Here is a 25,623-nt window from a genome sequence, read left to right on the forward strand (position 1 = left end):
TCGTGTTGTTAGAGATCAAACATTCAGTTCTCACCACAATGTTCTGAAATGGTTCATATTCTAGGATCAGACCAGGGTTTAATTTGTAAATCATGAGGTGATGGAACACAGAGAGTGGAGTGATCCAGCGAGTGTACAGTGAGTGTGAAGGATCCAGAATGCACTGAAGGTGTGCTGTGGGGGAGGGTGTCATTCGTGCTGTAGGCCGTGGGTGGTAAACTCATTCTGAGGAAACAGGAGCGTTACACTGAGCTCAGAGCAAGGGGCCGGACCGATTTTTACTGAAACCCAACACTGCCTTCACTTCCTTTAAAAAGAAACATGAAAATCCTTTTTGCTGATGGACAACTACACTGTAAAAAATGTGACCCATTAGTTACTTAAAAAAAATTATGGCAACAAAGTGACACGTAATATTAATGAGTAGATTCTAATTTTCCAACTTTTAAGTAACATTCATTGAATAAATTAACTAAATTTAAGCAAGAAGATTATGTAAATGTCAATAAAATGCACAGTTAAAAATGTGTTGGATTTAGTAATAACATGCCTAAATATGAGTTAATATAGCTCAAAAATATTGAGTAAATACAACTTAATTTCACAAGGAAAGGACTATTTATCTGAGTAAACTTAATTAATATTTACTAAATATCTTGCAAGTATTGATTTACATTTACTAAATATCTGGCAAAAATTGAGTAGCATGTACTAGGTTTCTGGAGAAAGCTTGTTTCTATTTACTAATTATAGTAACTTTACATCTATTCAATAATATCACGTGTCACTTTGTTGCCATAATTGTTTTATGTTAAATCTACTTAATTTGTCCTTTTTGTGCCATGTTCGAGTCGACAGGTCAATGTGCATAAAAATGATACCAGGTAAACATTTATTCAACTCTTGCAACATTTATTCATACAAAAATTGAAAATTGATACAACTACATCAAGGATCACAGGCAGAATATATTTTGGAATGTGATGCAAGGTCAGAGCTTGTTGGTTCAGCACTTAAATCACAACAATGTTTTGAGACTGCACTCATCTTACACCAGATCAGTTTAATTAGGATTCAGCAGGCACCTGCACATAGATGAATATTAGCTTTAACTTCATAAGCAAGTGTAATGTTTTAGTGTGGGCGGCACGGTGGCGCAGCAGGTAGTGTCGCAGTCACACAGCTCCAGGAACCTGGAGGTTGTGGGTTCGATTCCCGCTCCGGGTGACTGTCTGTGAGGAGTTGGTGTGTTCTCCCCGTGTCCGCGTGGGTTTCCTCCGGGTGCTCCGGTTTCCTCCCACAGTCCAAAAACACACGTTGCAGGTGGATTGGCGACTCGAAAGTGTCCGTAGGTGTGAGTGAATGTGTGTGTGTCTGTGTTGCCCTGTGAAGGACTGGCGTCCCCTCCAGGGTGTATTCCCGCCTTGCGCCCGATGATTCCAGGTAGGCTCTGGACCCCCCGCGACCCTAAATTGGATAAGCGGTTACAGATAATGGATGGATGGATGGATGTTTTAGTGTTGGTCTTTTCTATTCATCTATTTCCAGGTGCATCCTGAGTCCTAATTAGATTAACTGGGTATAATTGTTGACAAAAAATGATCTCTTGTATTTCAGATTCATTATGTACATAAAATACCTTGCTGTACAGTCAAATCATTTAAACCAGACTGTAGACAGTGAGAAAACACAGGTCATAACATTGTATAGAAACGATTGGAATTGGAATTTTTCTTGCTTTTAATAAGTACTAATTATATTGTTTATAGTAGTGCCCTCAAGTCACGGGCGAATTTAGTTTTACGATTCAGATTCACAGAAAAAAAGTAAACTACGAGCCTTATCGGCTACGGCCTGTTTTCGAACGCTACAAAAACCCGAAACACAAATTAGTGCAAATAAACTGTGAATATAACACCGTTTCTGACACAGAAATAACACAGCAGTAAAAGTGTCAGAGTGGTCTGAATGGTCTACTTTAACAGAAACCATCGGGTATATGGCGCGAAAAGAGAAAATGCGATTGGGAAATAGATTTATAAAAAAACTTAGCAGAAAATCAAAGAGATTAAAAATAAAAACAAATAGGTTCCTACACAATATTATGAAAACATGCATTCTGATATATTGAGTATGGAATGCTAACACAATACGTAAAATGTTAAATGTTTAGTAAACAGACGAATCATTGCCGCTGATTTCGTGGTGTGCTGTAATTTGCTGAACTCTGTTCAAACGCAGCTCTGTGTGTGAAGTGAGAGTGCGCTAGAGCTGCAGTGACCGTTTGAAAGTAGACTCTGACAGAGACTGAGCGTCGTGTCATGGCTTCATTATACCGTCAACAGACACATGAAACAACATTCAAACTACAGAAAGCACAACATCAGCTTCTTAAAACCGTAATTCAGGATTGTAATCACAAAAACACTTTGTTTTTTAATCAAACGTTGTTCCTCACCCTCAGCTAACTCTCCAGTCTGTGCTCGAAACCGGTCTTTACGAAGCACCAGTGTTTGTAAATAAACCGCCTCAGTTCCCCGCTAGGCCTCTCTCTCCCTGCTCATAGCAGAGGCGTCTGGTGTTGTTTTAGACAGAGAAAAGAACTCCAAACGTTGAAAACAACGAACAGAAATGAGGATTACTCTATTCCTGCTCCATGGTTTTGCGGTGTCGGATCTCTTAAGGTGGAAATGCCTCCAAACTCCGGAGACGGCTAACTGCATTAGCGACAGTGCTACAAACTAAACACCTCGAGTTACAAATGAGTGTCTCTGGTAAATCAATCAGTGAATTAAAAACTTACAGACAATTTAAACTTCATCCACATACAAACAACTGTCGCCCCCCCCCCTTCAAACACACCGATCCACCTTAAAAATGCGGAGCTTAGAACTGCGTTTCCCCACATTTAAGAGCGCCTCAAACAAAATACACAGATTTAGATAAAGATAGATTTTTTCTTTTGCTGTTAATAATTTAAAAGCTGTTCACTTTGGGAAGTCCGAGGACGTTCAGAACCCAACAATGCTGGTGTCCATGAGTTTCAAAATGCTTTGGCATTTCAAAATGCCTATTTCTAATTTGCCATTTCTGTCTAAGATCTTAGAAAGAGCTGTGGCCCAACAACTTAGTTCATATCTACATAAGAATCATATATATGAAAAATTCCAATCTGGATTCAGGCAACATCATAGTACAGAGACAGCTCTAGTCAAGATAACAAATGATCTTCTTCTTGCCTCTGATCAAGGCCACGTATCCCTGTTGGTGCTTCTTGACCTAAGCGCAGCCTTCGATACAATAGACCACAATATTCTCATAGAAAGGTTAGAAAACATGGTTGGAATCACAGGGACAGCCCTATTATGGTTCAAATCTTACTTAACGGAACGTTATCAATTCGTAAAAGTAAACAATCTAAATTCAAATTATTCTAAAGTAAGATTTGGAATTCCACAAGGCTCTATTTTAGGACCATTATTATTTACATTATACATGTAAACCTCTAGGCACAGTTATAAGAAACCATGACATTAACTTTCACTGTTACGCAGACGACACACAATTGTATATTTCAGCCAAGCCCGATGACAAACACAGATTAAAGAAAATAGAGGACTGTGTAAAAGACGTGAAAGGCTGGATGTTGCGTAACTTCCTCCTTCTAAACAGCAACAAAACAGAGGTCCTGCTTTTGGGTCCAAAAGTGACAAGAAATAAATTATCAGATTTAATTTTAAATCTCGCTGACTCTCCAGTTAAACCTGGTTCAGCAGCAAAAAATCTTGGTGTCATAATTGACCCGGAATTATCATTTGATCAACACATAGGTAGTATTACTAGGACAGCTTTTTTACATCTTCGCAATATTGCTAAGATTAGAAATGTCTTATCCCTCCAGGACGCTGAAACATTAGTACATGCCTTTATTACTTCAAGGCTTGACTACTGTAACGCACTACTGTCAGGATGCACCAGCAGCAATTTAAGAAAACTTCAACTAGTTCAAAATGCTGCAGCCAGGGTCCTCACTAAAACTAGAAAATTTGAACATATTAGTCCAGTTCTATCATCACTTCATTGGCTGCCTGTTAAATTCCGCATTGACTACAAAATTTTGTTATTAACATATAAAGCTCTACATGGGCTTGCTCCTGAATATCTTCAAGATACAATTTCCTATTATGAGCCTCCACGTTCACTCAGATCACAGAATACTGGATTTTTAAATGTTCCCAGAATTCAGAAGGCCTCAGCTGGGGGAAGAGCCTTTTCTTATAAAGCCCCCAAACTCTGGAATGATCTTCCAAAAAATGTTCGGGACTCAGACACAGTCGCAATCTTCAAATGTAGGCTAAAAACTCATTTGTTTAGTTTATCTTTTGGTAGCTAATGCTCCCCCATAGATAAAGGCGGCAGATCCGGGGGGTCCATGGACACAGGGAATTATAGTAAACTGAGACGCTGGTGCTGTCGTCCCGCCGCTTCTCGCGATCACTCAGGTTTGTTGACGGTGGAGCAGAGGGATGCCAGTGTTTCAGGATGCTCCCGTGTCTGTGTGTCCTTCTGGTTCTCTCCTTTTAGTTAATGCTGTCATAGTCAGATCTGCCGGAGTCATTAGCCACACTCTGGAAATTTTCATATTTTCTACTTTACAAACACAAAACAGTTCAAAACTAATTCCATCCCTTTACATCTTTCCGAGTAAACGACTGCCCACCTGTCTGTCTGGACACTGATGGATGACTGTCGAGATCCTCCTCCATGCTTCAGATCAGCTGCCCACGCTCCAGCAACCACCAAGTGCCTTGAAGCTGTCCCTACACTGAAGTTCTCATGGACTACTAACTATCATCACCAGTAGATTGACCAGAGGAGGATGGGTCACCCCTTGTGAGCCTTGGTTCCTCCCAAGGTTTCTTCCTCAGCTGGGGGAGTTTTTCCTTGCCACTGTCGCCCCTGGCTTGCTCACTTGAGGGTTTTACATTTGTCTTTACATTTCATGTCAAATCTTGTCTTACTGGAATTCTGTGAAGCTGCTTTGTGACAACATCAGTTGTGAAAAGCGCTATATAAATAAATTTGATTTGATTTGATTTGATTTTGGGCGGAAGTGTATGATAATTAAAATTAAAGACCTCCCAATGAGTAAAATCTATTGCATTTTTTGGATCTTTGGTGTTACTCATAAAATATGAATAAATTCTATTCAACATATCCCAGCTAATTTTATTTAGCCAAAACTGTGTAAATTGCAATTAATACTTTGTTCAAATTTGTTGAATTTAGCTCAATTTTATTTCAAACTACATGAAGTCTTTTTATTAAGTTCAAGTTACTATTAGTTTTTAACTAAATATTAATTTACCCAGTCCCACTTTTTACAGTGTAGGACACCTTGGATTTAATCTGGCTGAAACTGCTGATGCTTCTGTTGTGTCTGAGCACTCAGTTCAGGCAAATGCCACTAAGGCTCGGCAGGAGCTTTCTGGCACAGACTTCAATGCAGAGTCAGATCTGGATTCATTTCCAGAATCATTCCCCAGATTGAGTGCCAGGAAAAGAGGCAGAAATCCAAAAAAGGATATGCTTTGAACCCTGTTCTTAGTCCAGTAATGAGTTCCATGCCAAACCTTGTCTTGAAACCCATTCAGAGTGAATCACAGATTCCACAGTCAAGTGAATCACTGGATCTCCAGAGAAGGTAAACTCAGAACACCTCCCAGAGTCTTACTCTGAGCCCTGTACAAGTCCAAAGAGTGTCACCCAGGACTCTAGGAATTTCCTCCAGGCCAGGTTCCTCAGCTCCAAGCTACAATAAATGGAGCTGAAGTACACTTATTTGCCTTTCAGCAGAAGTGTAGTGGTCACCTCTACAAGGGCAGCCCTTCTGGCTATGGTCACAAATAGGAATAAAAGAATGACCAACCCTTTTTTTCTGGTTGCATTCATTTAGTGAATTCATTTATCTTGTTTGTTTTGTTCAAATTTGGTCAGAAAACACCAATTGAATATCAGCCAACTTTTAGTGTTATGTATATCCTAGTGGACAAACTGGAAAACAGATTACAAAATTACTGCCGTCCTAAACGGGAAGGAAATAGGTAGAGTGCAAATTCAGACACAGCTTGTTTGTGTAGTATGAATGAGTGTTTATGTGAGAGGGGGGCATCACACTTAAACACTCCCTGCTGGGCCACTGTACAACTGATCAGTAAGAAAAGCAGAAGCACATTATTCATGTATAGATTCTATAATCCTGCAGGTTTGAGGTTGTAGTGCATAAGCTGTAGAAATTGTTATTGTTTATAGTGTAAATAAGAAGGAAATTACAGACAGTAATTTGGCCTTGTCACGATGAATATAATATGTAACAATTTTAATTTTATTTAAATGTAATATGTAAATATTTGTAACATATACACAATGTATAATGTGATGCTTGCTACACGCTCCTAAAAAATTTGGGACTGGGACAAAAATAAGAAGTAAATGTTTATAGAAAATTTGTCACACAATTTTGAAGTATTCCACTCGAAGCTGGTTAATAGTTTAGGTATAATAGGAGCATCCAACACAGGTTCAGCCATTCCAAACAAAGGTGAACAAAGATTAAGAATTAAGGTTGTTCATCTACTACTATAAAAAACATAGGGAAAAAAATCTCAAAATCCAGAGTAATAGTCTGTGTTTAATTTTTTTAATTAAATTAAGTTTGAAAGAATACTTTTTTGCACTTTACAACACACCTTTTTTGGAACTGGGGATTTTATGTTAGTTCAGGGGCACACCAACTTTTAAACTCAGATTTAATTTGTGAAGGAAACATCAGGCAATGACAGCACTGCATTCTCCAGATGGTAGACCTGCTTTAAGTCTTGATAAATCTCCATTATGGCACACTTATCCACTCCAGCATACACCTGAAAGAGAGAGAGAGAGAGATAAAAATGGTAAAATAAAGGAAGAGATTAGTATGGTTAAATGTAGCATGAAGCAACAAATGTGGTACCCCAAATGACCCTCTACTTAATTAACAAATGTATTCATAACTGAAAGTATTCTTAATTTACATCTTATTCTTGTAATTTACATCTTTTTTCACAGTTTTCATAACTATGCCTCAGTGAAATTCGTTTGTTAAAAAAATACACAGTGCCAGTTATAACTAGTGCAAAACTAACCAATTATAACAACAACAAAACCAAAATAAACCAATAATCAAAAATGGAAATCAATAAGGCCAGTATACACTTAAGGAAACCAGAGAAAAATAATAATAAAAAAAAAATAACTAAACCCAAAAATTAACACAAATATAATCTAACAAATTTCAAAAAATGAAAAAATAAATAAATAAACAAAGGGAAAAAAAACTAAGAAACTAATATTACCAAAAAACTCAAACATTACAAATTAAATTAACCCTCTTAAAGATGAAACCAAACAAAGACATAACCAAAAACAAAAAAAAGTCATTTTTTAAAGTCTTATTGCACTGAATATGTTCTATTTAATGTTGTATTAACAGATGTTTTAATGGCTTATGACATTTATAATGTATTCATAGCCCACAGACAAACCATAATCAAATATGAATATTAAATATACCTTGATTCTGTAGTTCACGCCTGCAACAACTTGTCTTTGGAACACCAGAGCTTCAAAACAAGAATAATTCTCCCTAGTTACCTTTTCAACTTCAGGCTGTAGCTGAAATATAAAATGTAACACTCACTTTATGGAACTAAGTACAGAACATACACTCCCTTAACTTGTCATAATAATAATAATAATAATAATAATAATAATAATAATGAGTAATGAAAATAATATTAATTACAGACCTTCACACTTCAATGAATTAAGTTTGTATTGAGTTCATGTGCTCATTTAAATACATTAGTCCTTTAATTCCTACTATCTTAATGACGCCAGTCACATTCTCAAATCCACGTGTGGGCTAGGGGACCACAGATCAGTGGAACTGTTTTTACAGATTCCAGGTTTTGGGCATCACTTCCTATGAATCCAGCATTCAGAATGTTTTATAAATGTCAGAAGGTTTAATACAGCACGATTCCCCTTAAACTATCACCTGTGTATTATAACTCCTTATGAAAGAAGAGTTATATTCCATTCCATTGGATGTTCCATTGAGATTCAATCTCAGTTTATACTGTGGCAGCCAATGGGAGGTGCCACTGGTGCAGAGACTCATGGGACTGTTTTTGTTTATTCTTAGATGTTCTAGTTATTAATGGTTTCAGTTAATCAGTGATGTTGTGCTGCTCTTACTGTTGTTTATGGGTTGTGGTGTCAGTTATGCATTGTTAATTTGGGTGGCCACCATGACCGAGATGAGTATGGCAATTAATGACCTTGGGCTATTTTCCTGTGTTGTTAAGCTTTGGGTTGTGTCAATAAAGGTGCAGTTTCTGTGGTACACCACCAGGTGGGCACAGGAAACCAGCAGAAAAGCTAAAGAAGTCTCTTTCTTCTTCTGGTGCTCGTCACATTGGTGTCAGAAGTGGGATCACAGCGCCTCCCAGAATGGAGAGAGAGATTGAGGAACTGCAACGTGCCATACAGCAGGATCTGCGCCTTCTGGAAGATGTGATACAGCGACAAAGAAGTCGAGCCAACGATCAGCGTTTGCAAGGCTTCCCAGATGGGGCCAGCGCACCGCGACGGCACCACCCCCCACAGGCACGGAGGAGGGGTGAAAGCCTGCAACGCACAGAAGATGGTGAGCTAGTAGCTAATGATATAGCTTCTCCTGCTAGCGAAACAGCTACGCTAGCGCCTATGTTTAGCTCACAGCAGGCAGGAGCTATGCCCAAGACGCTAGCCAAGCTACCCAAATACAATGGGATGACACCGCTGGAGCCCTATCTTTCACAAGTCCAACTAGCGGCACGGCACAGTGGTTGGAGCGACGAAGAGGCTGCCACACACCTGGCCCTGGCGTTGGAAGGGGGTGCACTGCAGGTGCTCCTTGATCTGGCCCCAGTGGAGCAGCAAAACCTGCGTGCCCTCACAATGGCACTGGAGAGGCGGTTTGGGAAGCAGCATTCCATCAACCAGAGCAGAGAACAACTAGCCAAACGTTGTCGCCAAGAAGGAGAGAACCTAGGCACCTTTGCCGCAGACGTGCAGCTGTATGCCAGGCGTGGCTATCCGGAGTTCCCCCCGGCTGGCCAGGAGGAGCTGAGCCTATATGCCTTTCTGCAAGGTCTGTCCCCGGAGCGGCTGCGCCAACATGTTCGCCTTGCCATGCCCCGGTCTCTTAGCGAAGCCCTCCACGAAGCCGAACGAGCTGAGTTAGTGCTCTCTTCACGACCTCACCAGCAGAGAGCTCTCGCCCACCACCCATATGCAAGAGCAGCTGACAGTGAGGGGTCGGAGGAAATAGCAGAGGTCTGCCAGCTTCAACCCAGGACAGCCCGAAGACGTCCATGGCGAATAACAGACCGTTGCTATCGATGTGATGAGCCTGGACATGTGGCACGCGACTGCCCTGCACCAACTCCGAAGGCCAGGGCTACCCAGCCACAGGGAAACGACAGCGGAGTGGCCTAGTGAGGGGACCACCACTCCGTCTAACCACCCCCCTCCAAGGACGATGCACGCTGGTAGGCCGGCTAGGTCATGAGAAAGGGCTATACTTGCATTGTACTGTTGATGGCCAACCTTGCAGAGCCCTCGTTGATACAGGATCTACTATTTCCCTTATTCGACCTGGTGTTCTCCCTAGCACACTCGACTCACGTGCAGGTGGGTGGCTACCAACCGACACCCAGTTGATGACAGTGACTGGAGAGAGGACTGGCATGAAGGGGAGGAAATTACTGCAAATCCTGGCAGGGGGCATGGAGCTGGCACACGAGTTCTGGCTCGCCAACATCCAGGACCAGTGCATCATCGGTTTGGACCTGCTGAGCCGCTGGGAGGCCTGTGTTGATGTGTCGAGGCCGGCCATCACCCTTGGCACAAAGACTTTTGCCCTCCAGCGTGGCCAAATAAGTAAAAAGAAGATCAAAAGCCGGCAAGCAAGTTGTCATGCAGCCACGCCCCAGCTAGTTCCGGATCCTGGTGCTACATCGACTACTGCCTGTGACCCAGCATCGCCGCCTCTCGTCCAAGCCCCAAAAACTGGGTCTGCTACCCTCCCATCTGCTGAGACAATCATGGCTGTCCATGACTTATGGCAACGCAGTGGGGCCGGCCTGACCCATGACCAGCTCCACAAGTTAAAGTGCCTCCTGGATGACAACATAGACATCTTTGCTGCCAGCGACAGAGACTGCAGGCGGACTGGGCTAGTCCAACACACCATTGACACTGGTTCTGCTCTGCCTATTCGCCTTCGCCCACACCGGCTACCCCTTGCAAAACGACAGGTGGCAGAGGATATGATCCGCGAGATGGCGGCTGCTGGTGTGATCGAACCTTCTGACAGTCTGTGGGCATTCCCAGTTGTCTTGGTGAGGAGGAAGGATGGCCGCTGGCGTTTCTGTGTAGACTACCGCCCTCTCAACGCTGTCACCAGGAAGGACTCCTATCCACTTCCACGGATAGATGATGCGCTTGACCACATTGCAGGTTCCAGCTGGTTTAGCTCCCTTGACCTGCGCAGTGGCTACTGGCAGGTAGAGCTTGCCCCTGAAGCTAGATCAAAAACTGCCTTCACCCTGGGACAAGGGCTGTGGCAGTTCAATGTGATGCCATTTGGACTCTGCAATGCTCCGGCAACATTTGAAAGACTGATGGAAAGAGTACTGGCACACATTCCCCGAACCTGCTGTGTTGTGTACCTGGATGACCTGCTGGTGCATGCCAACGACTTCGACACAGCACTGTCGAACCTGAGTGAGGTCTTCACTGCTATACGGCAAGCTGGGTTGCGGCTGAACCCGATAAAGTGTCAGCTGTTGGCGAGGGAGACCACCTTCTTGGGGCATGTGGTGAGTGCTCATGGGGTAGCCACTGACCCCGCCAAAGTGGCTGCGGTTCAGGACTGGCCGTACCCCAGGAATGTCAGGGAGCTTCGGAGTTTCCTAGGACTGGCATCTTACTACCGCCGGTTCATAAGAGGGTTCGCCACCATAGCCAGTCCTCTCCACTGCATGACCAACAAGGGCCAGCCCTTCAGTTGGGACAACACGTGCGCCACGGCCTTTGACCAACTCAAAGAGGCTCTCACAAAGGCCCCTGTTTTGGCTTATCCGGATCCCCAACGACTCTTCATTTTGGACACTGATGCCAGCAACGTAGGGGTTGGAGCTGTCCTGTCCCAACAGTCTGGAGGTAGGGAACGTGCTGTGGCCTATTTCAGTCGCACCTTGGACAGAGCTGAGAGAAACTACTGTGTCACTCGACGTGAGCTGTTGGCGGTAGTATTGGCTGTACGGCACTTCCGTCCCTACTTGCTGGGTAGCCATTTCCTCCTTCGCACCGATCATGCCTCTCTGACTTGGCTCCTAAACTTCAAGCATCCAGAGGGCCAAGTTGCTCGCTGGTTAGAAGTACTCCAGGCATATGATTTTGAGATCCAGCATCGAGCAGGTCGTCAGCATGGCAATGCTGATGCCCTCTCCAGACGTCCCTGCATAGCGGAAAAGTGTCGTCACTGCCAACGGCAAGAAGAGCGGGGCCAATTAGCAATGATGGTAGCAGCTGCTCAGGTTACCCCCAGTGGGGAAGGGTGGCTCCCTCTGACTCCGCAACAACTGGGAGAGCACCAGGAGGCAGACACAGTATTGGCTCAGGTGAGGGGCTGGCTGGAGAGTGCACAGCGCCCCGAGTGGAAGGGGGTGTCAGCACAAGGACCCGAGGTGAAAGCCTATTACTCCCAGTGGGGCAACCTGGAGATCCATGATGGCCTCCTGTACCGGAGATGGCATGCCCCAGGGCGGGGTAAAGACATACTACAGCTGCTAATGCCCCAATCGCTACGACCTCAGGTACTCGAGCTGGTCCATGGTTCAGTGGGGATGGGACACTATGGGAATGCTAAGACCCTTCACCGCCTGAGGGGAAGGTTCTATTGGCCTAGTTGCAGACAAGATGTAGAGTTACATGTGCACTGCTGCGACACTTGTGCAGCCCAGAAGGGACCAACTCAGCGGTCCCGTGCCCCACTGCAACGGTACATGGTGGGGGCCCCAATGGAGCGGGTAGGAGTGGATGTTCTGGGGCCCTTCCCCATCACTGAGTCAGGCAATCGGTACATACTTGTGGCCATGGACTATTTCACAAAGTGGCCTGAGGCATATGCGGTACCGGACCAGAGTGCAACTACGACTGCGGGAAAGCTGGTGGAGGAGATGTTCACTCGCTTTGGGGTCCCCGCCGAACTCCACAGTGACCAAGGGAGGAACTTTGAGTCACAGGTGTTTAAGGAGGTCTGCAGGCTGCTTGGGGTGGACAAGACTAGGACAACACCACTACACCCCCAAAGTGATGGTCTGGTTGAGCGATTCAACCGCACACTAGCTACTCAACTCGCCATCCTCACCAGTCAACACCAACGCGACTGGGACCAACATCTGCCCCTGGTCCTTTGGTCTTATCGAACTGCTGTCCAAGAGTCCAGCCAGTGCACACCTGCTGCCCTCATGTTCGGGCGGGAGCTCCGCACACCAGTGGACTTGGTGTTTGGGGCCCCACCTGAGCCGGAGATTGTTGGAGGGACTGAAATGGACTACCTTAGGAGGCTGAGGGAACGTCTACAGGTGGTCCATGACTATACTCGCCAAGCCCAGGAAGAAGCTGGAGTGCGGCAGAAGAGAGCCTATGACTCCAGGTGCAGGGGGAGGGCTTTTGTGCCAGGGGACAAGGTCTGGGTGTATTGCCCGGTCCGCAAGAAGGGTGTGTCCCCCAAGCTTTGTTGTCACTGGCAAGGGCCTGCTGACATTGTGACACGGCTGTCAGATGTGGTGTATCGGGTGCGCATGCCCGGCCGGGGGCGCATGGTGGTATTGCACCAGGACAGACTCTCACTATATCGGCCACTTGCCTCGCCGACCGTTGGAGATGGGGGTACTGGAGGTACCCCATGTACAAACAGAAACGATGCCCCCTCTGCTGGTATCAGGCAGCCTACTCGTCTAAGACGGGTTCCGGGACACTTGAGAGACTTTGTGTTGGGTGATGGGGTTGTCGGGGGCGACTAACCCCTTCTGGTGGGGGCTATGTGGCAGCCAATGGGAGGTGCCACTGGTGCAGAGACTCATGGGACTGTTTTTGTTTATTCTTAGATGTTCTAGTTATTAATGGTTTCAGTTAATCAGTGATGTTGTGCTGCTCTTACTGTTGTTTATGGGTTGTGGTGTCAGTTATGCATTGTTAATTTGGGTGGCCACCATGACCGAGATGAGTATGGCAATTAATGACCTTGGGCTATTTTCCTGTGTTGTTAAGCTTTGGGTTGTGTCAATAAAGGTGCAGTTTCTGTGGTACACCACCAGGTGGGCACAGGAAACCAGCAGAAAAGCTAAAGAAGTCTCTTTCTTCTTCTGGTGCTCGTCACAATACCATTGTTGATCGGAGCCCAGAATTAAAGTGAGTTTTAAAGTTTGCAGTGCTCTTATGAATAGATTTTGTAATGCATTATGTAACCTGACTCACACATTGTTAGTAAAATCATTATTTAGGGGATTATAATAACTTATAAACGACTAGAACAGCTTATAATATGTCATGTACGATGTTTATAAAACCAGATAAGACACAAGGCACCAAAATTTTAGGTCAGTAAAATCAATAATACAGTAGAACACAGTGATTATTTTAGAGTCGTGTGTGATTCATGACACACAGAAGATGACCAAATGAGAGCATATTCACCTTCCTGCAGACCTCCTTCAGAGTTTCATCAGCATCCAACCAGGGTGACCATCCTCCAGTACATGTAGCAGATTGTGCAGATTCCATGTTGTTAGAAGTTGTCATGTTGTCTGAGTGAGTTTAGTGTAGTGTGCAGAGGGAGTTAAAGCTGCTGTTAATCTGCTGTGTGTGTGTATATATCTACATCATCATCATCATCATCACTATCACCTTCATCACTCACACAGTAACCAAGCCGTGCTACAGTTCCCTGTAAAACCTGTTTCCCCAGCTGTTAGTGGAAGGCTTTGTCCCTTTATCTTTAAACAAACCCTCTACATAAAAATGTTCTTTACTTATTTGTGTGAATATATGTAGTATCCGAGGATTCATGTGTGATGTGTGCTGTAGTGTATGGTGTGTCTGAAGCTCAATATTTGGTGTGTGTGTGTGTGTGTGCTTGTTACCATGTTTTAAGTGTGTACACTCAGTCCAGCAGTGTGGGTTCAAATCCCGCTCTGGGTGACTGTCTGTGAGGAGTATGGTGTATTTTCTGTCTGTGTGGGTTTCCTCCGGGTGACTGTCTGTGAGGAGTGTGGTGTGACTCAAATGTGACTCAAATGTGTCCATAGGTGTAACTGTGTGAGTGAATGTGTGAGTGTGTGTCACCCTGTGAAGCACTGGTGCCCTCTCCAGGGTGTGTTCTTGCCTTATGCCCAGTGATTCTGGGTAGGCTCCAGACCCACCGCGACCCTGAACTGAATAAATGGTTACGAACAATGAATGAATGAATGAGCTAAAGGCAGTATTAGTGGTGGTCTATAGGGATGAGCAACTATCACACTGTGAACCTCAGCCCAGTCACCAGCAATGCCAGAGGGTGACCATTTCCTAATAAGCATAAGTCATTGGTAAAATACCTTTTTAGTCTGAAATACATGTCACTCTTTCACTGAATTTAAATAAGGGGCAAGGGTTTCATCAGCGTTCTGAGCCAAAATCAAAATGGATCTACTCGCAGTGTGTGGTAACTCAAATCAGCAAATTTACAAACTTGAGCATGACTCTGGCACAAGTAGGAAACAGAGAAGAATTCTCCACAGGTGCATTTACAACCTCAGGCTTAAAATTTCTCTACATGCAAGGTCATTACCCAAAATAAAACACTACTAATAGGCAATTCAGAACAGACTGCATCTTCTAGGGAACCAGCAAATTTGTCTCTACATACACTAAACAATCAGCTGCACTGACCACACCCTGTTCTCCAAAGGTCAGGACCCCCACAGAGCAGGTGTGAGTTTTTAAACCCTGTGTCCACTCTCTGTCCACTCTGTGAGACACTCCTCCCTCGTTGGTCCACCCTGTAAATGTAAAGTCAGAGACAGTAGCTCATCTGTCGCTGCACAGTGTGTGTTGCTCGTCCTCTAGTCCTTCATCAGAGACACAGGACGCTGTCGGCTGGATGTTTTTGGTCGGTGGACTACTCTCAGTTCAGACACTGAGGGGTTTAAAAACTCCAGCAGCACTGCTGTGTCTGATCCACTCTACACCAGCACAACACACACTAACACACCACCACCACGTCAGTGTCACTGCAGCGCTGAGAATGATCCACCACCACATCACACCTGCTCTGTGGGGGTCCTGAGCGCTGAAGAACATGGGGAAATGAGGATAAGAGAATTTGAAAAGAAACAGGTGAACCACAGTGTAGCTGGGAGAATGGACAATGAAGATAGAAGGTAGGTGTTCTTAATCCAGTGACAATTCAGGATAAAAAATACTGTGTGTAACTTTACCCTCAGCATGCCAAGTTCATCACCTTTCACTAAAACATCACCACTGCAGTAGGACTCAGTAGAGTCCAGAATAAATGAAACCAGTCCCTGAAAACAGAAAGAGCATTTTAATTCACAGAAGGAAACAAAGCACTGAAAACTAAAGGCTACATGTGACTCTTAATTGGGCTGAATGTTTAAATCATCACTAAACTATAATATACACAATGCATTAAGATTCTTCACTGGAGAGTTTAACCAGGCACATTAGAGCTCAAGGGTGTGTCAAACAGTAATGAGACGAGCGGATTCATGACAATAACAACATTCCCTTTTCTCAGCATCACAGAAAGTAGCATTAGACCAGAAAGATCTGACAGAGGGTTTTGTAGTGGAGGTGTGGCTACAAAATATCATACTGAGAAGTCAAAACAAAGACATTTTTATGGGTCAGAACAAATACATCAGATAGTGCAGCTGCAGCAGACAAACTGGACACTCTTTTGTTACAATATATACAATCTTATCTGTTTTTAAAATCTTAAAAGAGCAAAGCTCCTTGAGCTGCTCAAATGCAGGAGCAATGCCAGTCCAACACCCTTTCTCAGATAAAACCGTTTCTTTTGGTCAAAATCATGTGCTGTATTATGATTGCTGAGTGAGCTAGAGAGTAGGATTCAGGTAACAGAGGTATGGTAGTTACAGCTGGAGGTGGAGAATAGACCATGAACAAGGCTACACTTTGAGGGAGAGAAATGTCCCCCAAACTCAACCTTTTCAAAGCAAGCTCATATCCGTGTCAATTTGCACTTTTACAAGAGAAATTCTGCTTCATAATCCTGCATTTTAATCTCCAACTTCAACACTTTTAGCTGAATAGTCAAGTGTGGATCCAACCTGCACACAGAGAAACACTGTGATCTATGTACACCCGGATCTCAGAGCTGACCATGGCTTCTGCCATGTCCACCCCCCAAGAAAGGCATCGACAAACTAAACCTCTAAATCAGGACAATCCCCCAAACAGGAAACAGGACAAAACCCCTGACTCCAAATGCCTTATCAATGAGGGCTGACAAATAGTCACTAGAATGTATAAGTTTGCCATTAGATCTGAAATGGTTGCCATGGAATCTACGCAAAGGTGTTGCTAATGTAACCCATGTTGTTTTTGCTATGGTTTCCATGGTTGTTGCTGGGTGGTTGCTAGATGGTCACACAGTTGCCGCCTCCCTGAATACAGCACTAAACTGTAAATGTGTAGAAGCAGACACAAGCTGTGTCAGAAATTTATCCAAGTCAACTTAATGTCAGACATTTTGTAGTGTTGTCTAAATTTTATTGGACAAACTGAAAGAAAGTTACACAATGGCTGCCATCATAAACAACGAATATAACGTATAATGGTGTGAACTGCGTACTGTGAATGAGTGTTTAAGATTTTTATTGTGACATCATTGCTGGCAGTGTGTGGAACATTCCCACAGTCTTTTCCAATGAAGAAAAGGGGCATTGGCAAAACAGGAGAATATAAAAGAGATAAAGGAGTGTCCACTAAAGGGTCAGTGTCATGCAACAGTGAGGGAGTGTGGTCACCTCTTTTTACTGAACTGTGTGAGACAAACACAAAGTGAACATTTCTCACCCCAAAATGGACCGTCTGTAACACTGTGGAAGATTCAGGAACTCTGGAGAAACCTCGGTCCACCCACAGACATCACTGCATGAGGAAACACCATGTTACTTTGATATATATAGCTACATGACTTTGGGAGGACTTCAGAAAAGTGTTGAAAGTTTACACCGTCCACCACTGCATCAAGAAATACAACCTGAAACCTTACCACAGAGGATGGAGAAAAATCCCTGGCACAAATGGTACCATTATTCTCCTCAGTTTTCAAAGGTTTGGAGAATGTTTCAGGTGTTGACTTTTTAAATGTGTTTATTTACAAAATACAGATGAGTTATTTAGACATTGGAAATCTTGTCTTTGAACTTTTATGTTCATTAAAGCTTTAATAGGATTAACACGTCACAGATCACAGATTTTATTTGCATTATTCAAACTGTTCTAACCTTGGATATGGGGTTGTAGGATGGTTTCTAATTTTCCAAACACACAGTGATAGATGTGTGTGTGTGTGTGTGTTAGTGAAATTTCAGAAAATATGAAAAGTAAAATGAATATGCTTTACTAGATAGATAGATAGATAGATAGAAAGTAACCTGTTTATAGTGTTTATACTATAGTCAGGTGTGTTTTTGTTCTCCTAAACTGTCCCGTGTATACTTACACAGTTGTATTTTGTGTTTTCATAATCTCAGATATCACTGATCTCCAGGCCCAGGGGGGTGCACTACTCTCTGGAGGTTCTAATGTCAGAATCATCAAAGAGCCTGGCATCCTCTATACACACAGTAAACAAACTCAAGCCCAGACTCTGTAGCAGTGCTCATGTGTGTTCACCACAAAGACGTCTGTCTCCTTTAAAGTTTGTTGTGGGCAGTAATGAGAGATTGATTCCCGGTTTTGATGAATCTGATGTAGATACTTTTTTAAATTGTTTGAGTAGCTGTCAGTCCTGAGTGTCCCGACACTGAGCACACATTTATGCTTCAGTGTAGATCTGAGGATCTACTTAGATCTGAGGATAGTCAAAACTCTTTGCACTACTGTGTGGCTTATCAGCAGAGTTTTGAGGAATGCACAAACGCCCAGAACAGACTTGTGTACAGTTCATTTGAGAGCTGTTGTGTCACATGTTTAAACTTATAATAATCTGTTTCATTTAATATTATGAGCTTTTCAAAAAACTCCTCCTGACCAAATGGTGACATAAATCAGTGAAAGTAACGTGTGCACTGCCTCTGAGGCAGCAGTAGTGAGGGATGAGTGTGCTCTGATTCATAAAGTAAGTAATATTTATTTGCAGAGCACGTTTAAAATAAAGTGCCATTGTCCAAAGTTCTTTACATTGGAGGAAGGTAATGAAAATAAAGACAGGAATAGAAGGAGAAATAAGTTTGTATAATAAAGAAAGCAGAAACATTGGCAAAAGATAAAATCAAACTAGAAACTGTAAAGTGACAAAATTAAATTCCAACACAGAGAAGAAACAAACCAAGCAGAGAAAATTAACTGAAAAAAAACCACACATAGAATAAAATGTGATACAGTGAAACAGAACGTCAACAACGAGAGAAAATCACAGACATTTAAGCGTCATCTGAAGCTAAAGAATAAAAGTAGGATTTATGATGGGATTTAAAGGCTGATATGGAGGGTGCAGACCAAATGCTGAAGGGAAAGTTGTTCTACAGTCTTGGGGTAGCAACTGGAAAGGCCTGACCACCTCTGAGCTGTAGCCACTTTGAATTCTGTGAACCTCAGGGAGCCAGTGGAGGGAAGCCAGGACCAGGGTGATGTTCTTCAAAGGCAGAGGCAGTCACAGAGCTCCTGGTCCACAGCCCTCAGTCAATCCCTGTACTTCTTCTTGATGTAATTTAGGATTAAATACCTCTTCAGCTGCTTTAGTGTCAGCAATGGCAAGTCTTGTATCCACAGATCCAGTGAAACTGTGCTCAGATGGAAAATACTGAATTTAAAATTACATTTCTCACAGAGAATTTTTACATATTAAGAGACAAAGTCAGAATATTCCACTCTTTGAAGAATATTGAACATTATCATGAAGGACAACATACTGATATCTTCACTAGCAATGAGATCATTTGAATACTGTCAGATCTCATTCTTAAAGCTACTCTAGTTTTGTTAGATTCATTACAGTTCACATATCACTCTGGTGTGTGGTGTGTGGCTGATTTTAAATGACTTATGGTTTAGTTTGTAGATATCTTGAAGAACTTAAAACAACAGCAAGAACTGTATTTGGTCATTTTTCATTGGAATTTAACACATTTCAGCACCTTTTTAGTCCAGAAAAGTCTAAATCTTTTAGACTGAGCTATGGACTGACACTCAGTTATGTATTTTCTGACTCAAAGATCACAGAGAGAAACATGTAAATGTAACTTTTTCACATCTATGACACGTGCTCTGGCTCTGTGTTTTGTCTCCTTTATACTTCCCCTCATACACTGACGTCTGGAGGAGTCATGAATACAGTCATTCTGTGAAATTAGCTGCTGACAGGTTTGTCTCTGCTCCCTGGTGCAGATTAAGATCATGGTCATATTTAGCAGGAGTTTGTGGAATGGTATGATTACTCACATTTGGTGATAAATATCACTAAAACTAAGGAGATGATCGTTGATTTTACCAAGCTGCAAACGTTGAATACAGGCACTGTGTAAATGGACGGACTGTAGAGGGAGTTAATGCTTACAAGTATTTGGGGACAGTCTTTAATATTAAATTAAAATATGTGGACAGCACAAAGACCATTCTGAGTCTTGGCCATCGTTACAAGAGTGACCTTTGTGCCTGAAGCCATCAGACTACAAAATGCGCACTTACACTGGATATTAAGATTATTATTATCAATTATAGGTGGTTCCAATGTTTCATTTTGATTTATTTACTTGTTTATTGTTTGTTTGTTTGTCTAGGTGCCCAGTGTGAATTCCCCTCAGGGATAAATAAAGTGGCTGAGGAAGGGATAGGAAGGGATAATTTGCTGTAAATTCACAACAGTTTATGGAAGAAGGACTGCAGGGCTGCTCTGTGTTTTTCTCTGTATGAACTTGAATTAAATCTGAAGCTCCAGTGCCCGATTCCTCCTGCTGAAACATTCCCTGCAGAACAGTTGATCTCTATATTACCTTTAGATGACATTCCAGAAATATTACCTAAATGACAGAGAGGTGGATTTACCATTTGAGTGTTGCACTTTGTGGGGGCTGGACTGTCAGAACCCATGACACATGTAAGACTCAAGACCATAGTCAGTGTAACTATAAGAACATGAGTGAATGTTGGGGAATACTCACTAAATGAAGAAACTGTTATTGAGTTTAATGATGAGCAAAAATCACAGATCATAGTTAAAAGGTAATTTTAGGCAGTGAATGAATAACAGCATTAGCACATCAGTGGTTTAGATCAAGAATATGCTCAAATACAGGTTTGAGACGGTTCCTGCCTGGATTTTTTTTTTACAAAATGGCAGCTTGAGGCCAACAGCACCTCCCTGTGGACAATCTGAGGTATGAGAATACTCCGCCACAAATCAAGTCCATGTTTCTTGTCATTGTCATCAGAGCCATATACAAAGTACAGAACACAGTGAGATGTAATAATGATGAAACATATTGGTATATGACATCACACACTGCAGCTGAATTAGAGTCACGCAGGGAAAAGAGCGTCTGAAACAGTGAGAGAATAACACACATTTAAGATGAGGATAGAGCAGATTTTATGTGAATGTTAAACAGAGCCCTGTGGCAGTGACAGTTCAGGGCTGAAACTCTGAGTCTGAGTAAGGTCAAAGTAAAGTGGCAGTGTGGCAGCACTGAGTTAGTGCCTCGTGAAGAGTCTGAGATTGTACAAAAATAAATATTTAAATGATCATGTCAGGCTCTGGACCCACCGCGACCCTGAATTGGATAAGCGGTTACAGATAATGAATGAATAAATGAATGATCATGTCCTAGAATGTTTTATTATTAGACTCTGACATTTTCCGATTTCCAGAATTCAGTGAAAGCTGGTTTATTTTTTTATATGAACACAAAAGAAGAGAAGCTCTTTATAATTTAACCCTTTGTGAAAATGCACCGTTTAAATAAATGCCTCCATTATCCAGACTGATATGTTTTAGTGGGATTATTTTTGCTCTGAAACAGAAGCGTACCAGCATTAAGTAATGTTAGCAGTTTAATGTTTTTATATTTGAATACGGCTACAACCCCCCAGCACCACCGGGTGGCACAGTGGCCCTGCAGGTAGTGTCATCACACAGCTCCGGGGTCCTGAGGGAGTGGGCTCTATCTCCACCTCGGGTCACTGTCTGTGAGGAGGGTGATGTGTTCCCCCCGTGTTTCTGTATGCTTCCTCTGGGTCTGCTGCATTCCTCCCACTGTCCAAACACACACATATTGGTAAATGGAGTGGGCGTGTGAATCTGTCCACAGGTGTGAGTTTGTGAGTGACTGGGTGATTGTGTGAGTGACTGGGTGAGTGTGTGAATCTGTCCACAGGTGTGAGTGTGTGAGTGACTGGGTGAGTGTGTGACACTGTCCACAGGTGTGAGTGACTGGGTGAGTGTGTGAGTGACTGGGTGAGTGTGTGACACTGTCCACAGGTGTGAGTGTGTGAGTGACTGGGTGAGTGTGTGAATCTGTCCACAGGTGTGAGTGTGTGAGTGACTGGGTGAGTGTGTGACACTGTCCACAGGTGTGAGTGACTGGGTGAGTGTGTGAGTGACTGGGTGAGTGTGTGACACTGTCCACAGGTGTGAGTGTGTGAGTGACTGGGTGAGTGTGTGTCACTGTCCACAGGTGTGAGTGACTGGGCGAGTGTGTGCGCGACTGTTGAGTGGGTGAAACTGTGTGATGAGGTCATTGACTCTGCCCCATCGAAAAGAATGTTCATTACTGTGTCTCTCTGCTCCTGTTCCTGGGGGAGTGGAGGACAATTTTCTGTCCCTCTTTGTATTAGCCGAAGGGCCCAGAGTGAAGTACAGAGGGGGGAGGATCTGAGTGAACATTTAAAAGAGAAAGACAAACAGAATCAATATTCTTCTGAATGACAGCAGTGCAGTAAGGATTTCTGACACTTGGGGTCATTATAGGGCAGCTGTTGGAATTGATATACCTTCTCTCTTTCTCTGCTCTGTGGGGGTAACAAAACCTCCAAGCCACATATCTCCAAAACTCTTAAACTACAGAGATATATAATGAATGTGTTTGCTTTTTAATTTAATAATATCAGATTGACTGACTGTAAACAGCACACTATCACACTATGCATTTGTACAATTTCTCACCCTTTAACAAATAATAATTTTCACAACACAGTTGATCAAAGAACATTCCGGCATCTTAAATCATCTACATGTTCCTGACACACTGCCATCTGAAGTTCTTTAAATCCCTGCAGTGATGGTTTAAAAAGTAGAAAACAAAGAGATGTAAGACAATAGAGACATAAACATTTTTACAAAAAAGCAAAATCAAATATATATTTATAATTGAAAAAAAAATCATACACGATTTAGATCCCTTTAATTATTTTAAACAATGACAATCTGTAACACCATTATTTAATCTGGGTATAAACAGTGGCGGCTGGTCAATAGAGGGCGCTGTCCTCACTCTTGGAATTATATAGTCTATGTACGCACAGAGGTCACCAAATTTCTGCAGAGTCAATCGCTACAGACCTCCAAACTTCATGTGGGCTTCAGATTCGCTCAGGAACAGTGTGTAGAGAGCAGAGAGGACTGGTTTGCCACGGCTGAGCAGATGCATCCAAACTTACATCCTTACAATACAAAGCGTTGTACAAACCGGATTCCAAAAAAGTTGTGACATTAAACAAATTGTGAATAAAAACTGAATGCAATGATGAGGAGGAGCCAACATCTAATATTTTAGTCAGAATAGAACACAAATCACAGATCAAAAGTTTAAACTGAGAGAATGTATCATTTTAAGGGAAAAATATTTTGTTTCAAAATTTCATGGCGTCAACAAATCCCCAAAAATGTTGGGACAAGGCCATTTTTTACTACTGTGTGGCATCCCCCCTTCTTCTTACAACACTCAACAGACGTCTGGGGACAGAGGAGACCAGTTTCTCAAGTTTAGAAATAGGAATGCTCTCCCATTCATGTCTAATACAGGCCTCTAACTGTTCAATCGTCTTGGGCCTTCTTTGTCGCACCTTCCTCTTTATGAGGCGCCAAATGTTCTCTATAGGTGAAAGGTCTGGACTGCAGGCTGCCATTTCAGTCCCCGGATCCTTCTCCTACGTAGCCATGATGTTGTGATTGCTGCAGAATGTGGTCTGGCATTATCTTGTTGAAAAATGCAGGGTCTTCCTTGAAAGAGATGACGTCTAGATGGGAGCATATGTTGTTCTAGAACCTGAACATAGTTCTCTGCATTAATGGTGCCTTTCCAGACATGCAGGAGAACACACCACACTCCTCACAGACAGTCACCCGGAGGAAACCCACGCAGACACGGGGAGAACACACCACACTCCTTACAGACAGTCACCCGGAGGAAACCCACACAGACACGGGGAGAACACACCACACTCCTCACAGACAGTCACCTGGAGGAAACCCACACAGACACAGGGAGAACACACCACACTCCTCACAGACAGTCACCCGGAGGAAACCCACGCAGACACAGGGAGAACACACCACACACTGGAGATGAAATGAGGCTTATGGAATCAACACAAGCTTAACACCTATATTTATAATAGAATAAGGTTAACCCTAATTAAAGGTATTGAAAATGCACCCTTGAGGGTACCACCACAGATACAATCACTTATAACAGGACTGTGAGCATCAGAACTGAACCTATGGATGTTTTCATGTGCTCAGCTTATTTATTAATGTGGGACACCTAGTATCAAATTCTTCATGAAGATATCAGATTGATGTTGGTCTTAATGTTTTGGCTCATCTGTGGTAAACATGGTTAATGTTGAATTGAACGTTTCCAATATGAAAACTCACTCAGGAGATGTGATGGCGCTGAAGTATGGTGATGACGTGCGAGCTGTTCTTCCGTCTCTGTCCCAGTTTTGTCTACTGTTGTCTGTCCCTGGGCAGAGATCTGTAGACGTAATTGTTTATGGTAGTCATGATTTGCTAGAAAAACTGAAATTAGTTGGTAACAGAGTCACAATTACCCCAATTCTTACAGGAAAACTACTCGGCTGCCTGCCCAGCTAGGAAATATTGCATGAAATGCCACTTTAAATAACACTGTAGCAAACAGGGGGCATATTTCTAGACTCCACTCTCAACTTTTAAAACCCCCTCTGCTTAGTTTACATGTAATCAGTACCACCGTGAACTCCAGAGCCGCTGTGTGTTTTGCTTGAATGAGACGTGGCTCACAGACAGTGCCCCTGACTCAGCTATGCACCAGTGTGGACCCAGTGTGAATGGGGAAACCAGGGGAGGAGGTGTCTGCTTCTGGTTAAAAACAATTGGTGCACAGTCAGTCCCTGTGCTTGTGTCTGTGTTTGACCACCACTGAACGGCTTCATGTTTATATCTTGGGTTCCGTGTTATGATTATGAAAAGTTGTAGTGGTTTGTAGTCTTTGTCTTTGCAGTTCCCTGGTTGTAATTTGTTACGCTCAGTATTTGTATGTATGTATTACTATCGTTATCCCTGTGTTTATGTTTTATTTCATCCTGGTTTCTGTTCACTGTTAATGATTGTTGTTGTGAAGTGTGTCATTTCCCTGTGTGTTAGATTTAGGGTTTGATAAATGTTCATTTCTGCATATGTCTCCACCTTCCACGTCTCCTTCACACTGCAAACATTACAAATGATCAAAAGCCATGGTTAAACAAAGACGTCATAGGACCAGACGGCATTGAGACTAAGGTCTTGTAACATTGTGCTGAACAGCTGTGTGTATCTTCAGTACATCTTCAACCTGAACTGAGGCCAAGAAAGTGTTCCAGTCAGGTGGCTTGTGTGGTTACTTTCCCCAAGAAGAAGCAAGGGGTGGCAATGAATGACTACTGTCCAGTTTCCCTGAACTCCCACAGGATGAAGACTCTGGAACTGATCACAGGTCAGAGCTATATTTTCTGAGGAAACTGAGGTCCTTTGGACACTTCACCAGTCTGTTGTCTCTAGTGCTGTATTCTCTGCTGTTGTGTGCCGGGGCAACAGTGCAATAAATAATTCCTTTTCTGCTTGTGGATAAGGAGAGCACAGACTTGTTGTGGAAATACACAGAGTTAGTCAAAAGACACAGGACACCCTTTTACTTCATAAACAAAAGGGAAAATGACTTATCTGTATACCCCAGCAAGTAATGGGTGAGGGGGTCCTAT

General features: G+C 43.0%; 1 long non-coding RNA gene across 1 annotated transcript; it reads right to left on the minus strand.

Annotated features, from left to right (window-relative positions):
• Positions 1-6,448: 6,448 nt before the first annotated feature.
• LOC136699117 (uncharacterized) lies at positions 6,449-13,988 on the minus strand. Its single transcript, XR_010803610.1, has 3 exons — positions 13,852-13,988; positions 7,612-7,713; positions 6,449-6,923 (listed from the first exon to the last, which is right to left on the minus strand). It is a non-coding gene; the product is annotated as an uncharacterized lncRNA (long non-coding RNA).
• Between the last annotated feature and the right edge of the window lie 11,635 nt (positions 13,989-25,623).

This window comes from Hoplias malabaricus, chromosome 6 (assembly GCF_029633855.1).
Source record: "Hoplias malabaricus isolate fHopMal1 chromosome 6, fHopMal1.hap1, whole genome shotgun sequence".
In the NCBI taxonomy this organism is placed as follows: domain Eukaryota; kingdom Metazoa; phylum Chordata; class Actinopteri; order Characiformes; family Erythrinidae; genus Hoplias; species Hoplias malabaricus.